Source organism: Triticum dicoccoides, unplaced genomic scaffold, assembly GCF_002162155.2.
Source record: "Triticum dicoccoides isolate Atlit2015 ecotype Zavitan unplaced genomic scaffold, WEW_v2.0 scaffold73643, whole genome shotgun sequence".
In the NCBI taxonomy this organism is placed as follows: Eukaryota; Viridiplantae; Streptophyta; class Magnoliopsida; order Poales; family Poaceae; genus Triticum; species Triticum dicoccoides.
In genome coordinates this window covers 170,223-180,391 of record NW_021295931.1, presented here as the reverse complement: position 1 = coordinate 180,391, position 10,169 = coordinate 170,223, and the positions used below count along the sequence as shown (strand labels likewise).

At 42.9% G+C, this 10,169-nt stretch overlaps 1 pseudogene; it reads right to left on the bottom strand.

Annotated features, from left to right (window-relative positions):
- Window positions 1-499: 499 nt before the first annotated feature.
- On the bottom strand, window positions 500-4,553 carry LOC119347693 (annotated as a pseudogene).
- Between the last annotated feature and the right edge of the window lie 5,616 nt (window positions 4,554-10,169).

Genomic DNA, 10,169 nt, shown 5'->3' with positions numbered 1-10,169 from the left:
ATGCATGTACCAAACACATTGAAGTTAATTTTCACTTTGTTAGAGAAAGGGTAGCTTGAAAGCTAATTGACATTCGGTTCATACCTACGAGAGACCAACTTGCTGATGGCTTCACAAAACCACTCACCATGAGAAGGTTAGATGAGTTCAAATACAATATCAACCTTGGCAAAGCTTCATGAGGTTTAGATTGAGGGGGGTGTTAGAATTAGTTGTTGTATAGAGATAGAACTCTGTTTAAATTGTAAACATATCATATCTCTTCTTCTGTTTCAACCTCTCCCTATCTTTCTTCTGTAACCGATCGATCTAGTATCGATCTAAACCTTGTAAGCCACGGCATGTATTCTATATAATGTAATGCGGCCCGAGCAAAGGGTTCTACGCTTCCCATAATAATTTACAATACCACCAAAGTCAGGATACAGGTAGCAGAAGAAGCAAATACCGGACATGCTTCATAGTTGGCATCCGAAAAACTTCCATTGCTCCACGAATATTAAGCTTTGTGGCGAATATGCACCACTGAGAAAGGGTCCTCAACAGAGTAATCGGTACATGTCTTGAAGCTCCAGGGCATGCCTCCTTCAGGACCTGTGCCCCCGAGAAGCACCATTTCGCAGGAACTACTGGCCATCTTGTTAAAAGCTTGCTGTGCTTTATGAGTCGCCTCATCCATTGAGAATGACATGAAGCTTGGATTAGCCATGGAGACGGACACGGTCCTCAGCACCCTCGCGCTCCGGAAGAAGAACTTGAGGAAGACAACCTCCCCGAGCTCCCCTCGGAATTCTTTGTAAGAGAACACCTTGATGCACGACTTGACATTTTCAGTGGGCTTGACCAGCTTCCAAAAGTTGAGATTCATCCTGGCACTACCAGCTTCATAATCACAATTTTCAGACTACAGGAGAAAAAAGCAATTAAATCACTCAACAGTTCACCTATTAGGAATCATGCTGAGTATATAATGAAAATTAATAGTTTGCGGTGCCTCATATTAACTGGGAAAGCATTTGAGGAAGGTGGCGGATATTGTGCTCAAGGAAGCCCCAGCCTATGTCGTGACTCGTGAAACACATATTGTACATTATACTACGAGGCATACCTAGATGCTACCCCCTATGGCGTAACAAACAGTAGCTTGATTTCACTAATATGTCGGAGATATGACATGCCAATATTTCCATGTGTAGAGCTAAACAAAGTACCAAGTAGCCTATTAGTACAGAAAAACATCAACTAAGGTTGCCTCATTATTACAGTTCATGCATAACAAATTAAGAACTGAAGCTACAGATTCGAGCTGCAGTGTAGCTCTCCTAACACATGCACACTTTTACAAATATATTCTTGAAGAAGAATTTTCAGATATAAGTCATTACACCTTCTTTGTAATTAGTTAATCAGACATAAATGCCTGATACGGTGCAGCATAGAAGTAAAGCATCAATATATATGGCATGCTACACAGGCCCCTCCAGCAAATTGTAGACAGAAATTTGCAATCCCAGAATTCATAACAAATGTCATAACTAACTGAAATTAACATGCAATGCAACCCGCAGAATTATGATTTTGTACTTTAGTCTCTATGTAGTATGTGTAGAGAAGACCTGATGGCTAAGAATAAATAGAAGCTTGACAAAAACCTTGTAATTAGTTAATCAGACATAACTCATGACATGATACGTTCACTAGTAGAAAAAGGGTCAAACGTGAAGCACATTAGTGCCGGTTTGTAAAAAACCCGGCACTAATGTGACCATTAGTGCCGGTTCGAATGGCTATGCATTAGTGCCGGTTCGTGATGAACCTAATGAACCTTTAGTACCGGTTCGTGCCACGAACCGGTACTAAAGGGGTGGTGGCAGGCTGGCGTCAGGCCAGGGCCCCACGAGCCCCTTTAGTGACGGTTTGTGACACAAACCGGTACTAAAGGTCTAACCTATAGTTCCGGTTTGTGTCACCAACCGGCACTAAAGAGTCTTATCCTATAGTCCTGGTTGAAGACACAAACCGGCACTATAGGGCAATTTTCAAACTCTACCCCCCCCCCGTGTATCGCCATTTCAGTTTGAAAAAAATCAAAAGAAAATGATAAAAACTGAAAACTTAAATTTGGACATGTTTTGCAAAAAGTGTAGGGAAAATGTAAAACGATTATAACTTTTGCATACGACGTCGGAAAAAAACATATAATATATCAAAAAATTCAGCACGAAAATCCGCATCCGATGGAGACCACCTACGGCATGTTTGCAATTTTTTAGAATCCTCAAATTCCAAAAGGAAATAAAAGATATGGTCAAATTTCAGTTTTTTAAAAAAAATTGGTTAAATCTGGTCAAACTACTTATTCAAGAAGTATTAATGTTACTACATAATTATTCAAGAATATTAGTGTTACTAAATAATTATTTCAATTTTTTGAATTTTGGTCAAATCTGGTCAAACTGTGGTCAAACTATGGTCAAACTATGGTCAAACTTATTCAAGAAATATTAGTGTTACTAAATAATTACTGTTTTTTAGAATAATAGTTTCAAACTCAAACAATGAAATGTGTGACTTAATGCTCAACCTAAACTCCTGAGGGTTAATAGGATTGACATCTTACTATTGTCAGGAAAACAACAAGTGCAGACTTGGAAATGAAGGAGAATAGAACCCGAAAGTTAAGCGTGCTCGGGCTGGAGTAGTGAGAGGGATGGGTGACCGGTCGGGATGTTAGATGATTTGGAATGAGTGATCCACACTTGAGCAGTTAAGAAAGGTGATTAGAGACTAAATCACCAAATAATTCAGAAAAATTAAAAATTGAAAAAAAAAATCAAAAAAATTTCCAAAATTTTCAAAAAAAACCTTTAGTACCGGTTGGTAACACCAACCGGTACTAAAGGTCCCCCCAACCGGTTTTAAAGCTCCGTTTGCTACTAGTGGTTCTAGTAGCAAAGAACTAACATGGCATTGTGGTAATATCACACAGATCACCTGCAAACTGTAGTCTGGCACTGCATGTCAGTTGCAAAATTCACAGCTGAAATCGCTATCTAGTATGTGACGTGGTTTAGAGTAATATGATAAACCACATGGACCTCCAAAAAACTGTAGGTGGCAATGTGTTTGGTTTATCATGTGTAAATTCTGAAGTCAGAAACGGGCCCCACATGCCACTTACAACATCAAAAGCACAAATATTGCCAAGTTGTATGATATATGACCATGGTGAGAGACGCTATAACAAGAGGTAAATAAGCAAAGCAATCGACATTGGGAGAACTGCATAATAGTACATTATCTGCAATTAATCAATCAGAAGCTGAAAACACATGATCTGCTGCCGCAAACATTCTACACATAAGACATACTGGAAACCGGTACGAATGTAAGCAAAACATGAAATGAAAAAAACTACCATAATGTGCAGTGCCTCCAAATTGGGAAATCAGCTGAGGAAGGAGATAACCATCTTGGAATCGGTGTGGCTTCTGAAACGCACATTTAGACTCAGGAACTTGACGCTGGTGGCCATGGCGCTTGGCTCGCATTTATCCCGGCCTGGAATGAACCCCATTGAACAAAAAAATTACACATTTAGTATTGTACCTCCAACAATTGGACGATGTTTTGCTAACTGAAGAAACTGTTAGACCGCGGACAGGAGATGTACACACCATGACGATGTTGTCTCGCATCTCCAGGAACCAGGATGGTGTTCCCTGGCTGCAAGATTCCTCGTGCAGCTTGGGAGCATCGCCAATCCTGACCTTGGTGCACAAGCCGCCGGCGTTGCCTCGGGATCCCTCCAGGATGAGCCGCTCGAGGCGAGGAGCCTTCACCACGGCGATGTCCTTCGGAACAGAGCTGCAAATTTGGACGCACCGGAGGCTCTGGCTGACGAAGCAAAGGCGCAGCCCCTTGTTGCATCCATGGATGTTGAGGCCTGAGGGTCTCCAAGATGGGGCTCTCGGCGACGACAAAGTCGATGTCCCCGTCCTCCATGACTACGCTGCAGATGCCAAGCTCACGGAGGTGGTGGAAGGAGGTGCGAGGTAGTAACCTTGCCACATCCTCGAACTTCCAGAGGCCGATGTAGAGGCAGCCGATGCTGGCGATGCCAAAGAGCACGGCCCGGAGGGGCACGTCGAGCGGCCACGGGCGGTTGATGAGGGCGAGCTCCTGGACGCCCTTGGTGGCCAGGAGCTGGAGCCAGCGCGCGAGCTGGCCCTGGTAGGCGCTCATGTGGCTGCTGGTGAGACGGGCGTAGGGGATGGGTCCCGTGTGCGCTTCGAGGACGGTGGAGATGGCGGTGACGTTGGCCGCCGAGTCGGCGACGTGGGGGAAAAGCTGACGCCTTGGGGCGGAGGTGGGCGTCGTTCAAGATGATGTCCGTCGGAGGCGGGCAGGTCGGGGATGAGCTCGGTGTTGATGTTGCTGAGTAGCTCCTCCATGGATCGGTCCACCTCACGCGGGTCACGGCCCCTGCCCCGCAGATCGGCCTCCGTCGCGGGGTCCACGTTGGTGAACGGCGGCTGCCGGGGACCAGCCATGGTCGGCGGTGAGGGTTTGGGTATTTGGGGGTGGAGAGTGAAGCGGAGAGTGGAGTGGGTCTGTGACCGAGGAGGCGGATGATGGGGGTGGGCCCTATTTAGGGCTTCATGTTTAGTTGGGCCGAACTCCGGCACAGGATGTCTGTGGGCCTATACTAAAAAAAACATACACGAATTCGTATACAAGGTCTATTTAAAATATGACCGAAGTTAAAGCATCAAGGTTGACGAAGTCATCACCGGCACCTCACCCATCGACGGGGAAGCGTCAAGCCTGAGATTTGATCTTGCCATCAACCATTGTTGCAACCGTAGTCGTCGTCTTTATTCTCATGTCGCTCACTCATTCGGACGAGTGGTGCCCAACGGAACGAAAAGACGGAATGTGAGGATTCCATTCTTTGTTTTGAAGGAGCTCGAGCCTGCAGTGACATGGCTAGTGAGGCGGCTTGCCAGCTAGAATGGGCCAAGGAGATGGCTCGAAGCCAGGCCGACCCTGGTGTATGGTCGAAGGGGCGACGGCTCAAGGCCCAGGCCAGGAGGTGGGGCCATGATCTGGTATTTATGTTAGTATAGCCTAGCAAAAATATTAGGTAGCGAAAAAATAAAAGGAGGAAACCAAGCACAAGGGGCTGGAGATGGGCTAGGCCCAATTGCTGCTAGCGATAGGAGAAGCGTCGACACTCGCACGGCCGCACGCGTTAATCACTCCGAATATCTGAACGTTCACTGGTTTGTTTCATCTTGGACTCTCTGCCAATCGCTCGGCCACTGGGGATTCTTGTTCGTTGGCTAATTGTCGCTGTTGGGCATGGCACCCTGGTGTTGCGCCGCAGCCGTGTGCCCATGCCGACGACCGGGCCATCAACCATCCGGCATCCGCTAGGCCGCGAGGTGCAACCATCAGCCATCTGCAGGTCATTGTCTCATTGGCAGATTGTTTTCGCTTCTGCATAATCCGTGAAACCACGAGCATGAATTGATCTTGTCTTTAACAGCTACGTATTTATCCACCTAGTCTTTCACTTCTTTTTGATCTTCTCTTTGTAGGGCTCTATGGATTTTGCGATTGAGATTTACAACCTTTCTAGAATAAAAATGTAATCATTATCAAGGGCATTCAGATGGTTCCTTCCCTCCAAAAGATTTCAACTTAGATCTTGAGGATCAAAGTGGCCACAAAACAAGGTTTCGGGTTTGCAGATGATATCAAGTAATATGTTGATTTCTCTGTTCAACAAATCTTTTATAATTAATAAAATTTCAACCACTGTCCTCATTATCTAGTGGGCTTGAAACATGGTTCTAATCCCTCATCAGAAGACAAAAAAAATGTTATAGAAAAGAACATGCATATGGAGGCACCAAAAGTGTTGATGTTGGCCAAGGTAAGCATAGCTGCCTTATGCGATTTTCCCCCTATTATAAGAAGCATGTGCATCTTTTAGATAGCTACATATCGAGGTAAAAATAATAGTGGTATATGTAAATGTCCCAATAGGTATATATTAAGGAGCCCCAGCTTCTAGGTTGGCCCTAGGCCCCAAAAATCTCTGGACCGGCCCTGCTTGAAGCTCGCGAGGATGGTAGCGCCGGCTCTCTAGATGGTTCCAACGACTGCACTGGAGACATGGAAGAGCCATGGGACATTGCAAAAGTGTCAACTTTTGCTTGGTGGTGATAGTGTGTGGCGTCTCTAACAAAGTGGGTAGGGGGTAGACAAGGTGGTGGCTACACGGCTTGCTGGAGGCACTAGTTGGGAAGAAGGGTTTTTATTGTTGAAAGGCGACGAAGAAGTGTTGTAGGAGGTGGTGTTGGTTAGTAGAGAAAAGTGTCTCCAGACAAGAAAAAAAAGGTATTAAAAGGGGGTTGGGAGAAAAATAATTTTTCATTTTGTTGAGATGAATGGGCAATTTTTGGGAATTAAATGGTTTTTATGGGTCTAAGTGCTCTAATCCAGATTAGTATTGTACTCTCCTAATTGTTTGATGTCTCCAATATTTTTATGCGTTTGATTATTTTTTATTTTGCTTGTTTCTTACTGTTTGATTTTTAAGTATTTCAACTTTTGGAGTCCTTCAATTATTTTTATTGTGGAAATGAAAAAAATTAGATTTACTGAAGTGTTATTTCTTGATTTCACTATCCTATTAAAATTTAAAAATCAGATATTAGGGAATTTATGTGAATAGACAGGAATACTAGGTTATATATGAGAAGATTAACCCGTGAGTTGGTACCAGTTGATTGGCTAGGTATGTCCCACTACCTAGTGACACCATTATAAATGCATTAGAGGGTAATGCACGATTTGCCACGACATTCTTTGGTTTTAAATAAATTATATTTTTCTGTTATTGGTTTTTATAGCAATTCACATTTCGTATATACCGCGAAGTTGGTTGAGCGACCACAGACCCCTGTTGCGCTATAGGGTAAGCCATGTAGACTGGTCCTTCATTACTAGGAAAAGGCCTACTAATGGCGCACTGGTTTTGCCTACTAATGGCGCATTACCAGTGCGCCATTAGTAGCACGCCATTAGTATATCTTACTACAGGTGCGCCATTAGTATCTGGTATACTAATGGCGCACCAACTAGTGCGCCATTAGTATGTAACAGCATGCGCCATTAGTGTGCCTCCCGGGGGGCCATACGTAAGCATGGCTTTGTCATACTAATGGCGCATTCTCTGTTGATGCGCCATTAGTATCCTTTGGCATACTAATGGCGCACCTGGTGATGATGCGCCATTGGTATGAATATTTGGTTTTTTTTCCTTTTCTGATTTTTGCGCAGGTTACAAAATATATTATTAGACAGAATATAAAATATATTATTAGACAGAATATAGACAGCAGCACACAGCAACATCAGATTCATCGAATACAATAGAAGATTAGTCTCTGAATACTATTCATCATATTAGTCTCCGAATTCAAAAGACCGAACAAAGATAAAACATTACTACTCTCAAGACCGCGAGTATCGAGTTTGTCGGAAGTAATACTAATCCTAACAAGTCCTACTAATCATCATCATACAACTTCTACTCGTTATTCATAACAAGTCATACTATCATCATCTTGATAGTCTTCGAACCAACCCTACTTAATTGTTCTTAGCACATGATCATCAGTATTAGGCAGGACCTAAATACCCTATTTAAGCTAAAATAGCATAAAACAATATAGACCCTGACTCTCCATTATGGAGAATGAAGAACATCCTGTCTCCAATTCTTGCGCTTCGCTTCCTTTTGCTTTCAAGAAGCTCCTTACGACTGTCCATACATTTTTCCCATCCTTTGATTTTCATGTCTCCGCTTCTTTTAGAAATCTCGTATGGACAGTTGAGATTCGTAGGACGACCTAGCTGTATGTTCAAAACATTAACACTACCTTTCAGATACATCATATGAGGCACACAATTCTCTGGGATTATCTGTTGAAAAACATAGTAATAACTTCATAGTTAGCAATGATGTACTACTTTTAGAAGTATGCAAAAGATGCACGGATGTCGTAATAGTAAAAATCTTACCAGGGTATCTCCATGGTAGTTACCGTAGTTGAACACATGCACTAGTGGCACGTATTTACCATAATGTTAAGGAGTTTGATTGTAGATATTGTAATTCTCAATGTCAGTACAAAATCCGACCTAATGATTTTTCTCCTTGTAAGTTGTTAATTCGGAGCCATCGGTGTAGTGGGTTTTGTCTACCATCTCCCGCACATTCTTTGAACAATAAAAATAAGCTGTCAATGGAAATAAGCTGTCCACTATTTTGAAATAAACAGTATAAATTAGCTAATAACTATGTTTGAGAAACTCACGTAGCGGTAGAACTGGAGGCGTATCAACAAGGACCCAAATGTCCATATTGTCTTGGTTGATGTCAGGATTACCAAGATCCATGGTGATAAGCATACCCTCATCAAAACCATACATCTTGCAAAATGCTTCCCAATTTTTGCAACCAAAATGGGTTACGCTCTCAGAATTATATAGATTTACTTCAAAGTCAACATCGTGATGAGTCCTTAGGTGAATTTTCTTTGTTTCAGAAATTTCATGGTCTTCCAAATCCATCCTCTCCAAGACATAGCGTCTTTCATGGCATGGGATAAGCTATACTTGAATTGTAAAAGATGAAAATTACACGTTGAAATAGTTGAAGTCATGCTTAATTATGAAAATAACACTTGTCGTCATTGTGTGCCGTTTCAACTTTGAAGGTCTCCTCGAGCTTAATGTTGAAGCGCCGATCATCGTCCAGGTGAGGCATGTCGCATAGACCTCGATCGTCGTGGCACCAGTCGCACTCCGCCGGGAGACTTTCGTCATCCGATGATGATGACGACATATCCTGGGACAACTCCCAGAATTGCTTGCCGCCCGAACCACCGGCCTCATTGTTGTGGGCCATGTTTCGCTCTAAATAGGAAAAAAATTGGTCAAAAAGTTGGTTATTGTCAAGGAACAAGATCATGGTCTCATCATTTAGGGTTTGTCGACACCGAGGCACCCTAAAAGCCTAAGCTTTCATCACTTAGGGTTTGTCGACGCCGAGGCACCCTAAAAGCCTAAGCGTACATCATTTAGGTTCTCATCGACACCGAGGCATCCGGGGCAGCCAAGTTAAGTTTTCATCATTTAGGGTTTATCGATGCTGAGGCACCCTAGGTTGGGCCTAATCACATGGCTCTATTGCCACCTATGGTTTAATACAGCAAGAATAAAGGGGCAGTTGATCCTACATAATTAAGAACTAAGATACCCCGGGCCATGCATTAGTAGCAAGTACCCCATATGTCCGATTTTTAGCAAAGTCATGCTAAAATTCACGGAAAATTTTAGCATGACCTTTGCTAAAAATAGGACATATGGAGTACCCGAATTTGCCAGAACGGAAGTTAATCGACATTCCGGCAAACTCAAGGGCCTCTCGGGGTACCTGCAAAATCATCACGACACAAAGGGCCTCTCAAGGGCCTCAAGCAGCAGCGGCCCTTCACGAGCGAACTCAATGAGTGTGAACCAACAGAGTGTGGGTCACCACAATATGCTTGCAAGTAATTTTTCTGTAACTAAGGTACAATATGCTTGCAAGTAAATCACAATCTGCTTGCAAGTAATTCTTCTGTAACAGTCTTTCCCCTATTTGAAGGACAAGCAAATAGATACAATGTGTAGCTTTGGCACAATCCTAAGGCACAATCCTCTGACTAATTCATCACTGTAGGCCGGCATGAAACACACTCCTCCAAAAAAGCCTAAAATTCCACTATTATTAAATGTAAAAAAGCCTAAAATCCACTAGTATTGCCTCTAAGAAAGCCTTAAAAGTCCACTATTATTGACAATCAAAATATGATCTGAACTGTAAGGAGTTAACTGAAAAATGAGTGTTAACTGAAGTTTTTGGTTCTAATTTGAAAACCCAAAATTTCATCAACACATTAATTATAATTTGTTTGTGCAAATACTTCTCTCAGGCAGCCACACACATCTTTCTTCATCCAATTTTTTCCTACAGCATCATTGAACATCTGAAACTTACCAGCTCAACTTGAGAAAAAAATGGATAGGCAGGGACATTTGTGCTTTTT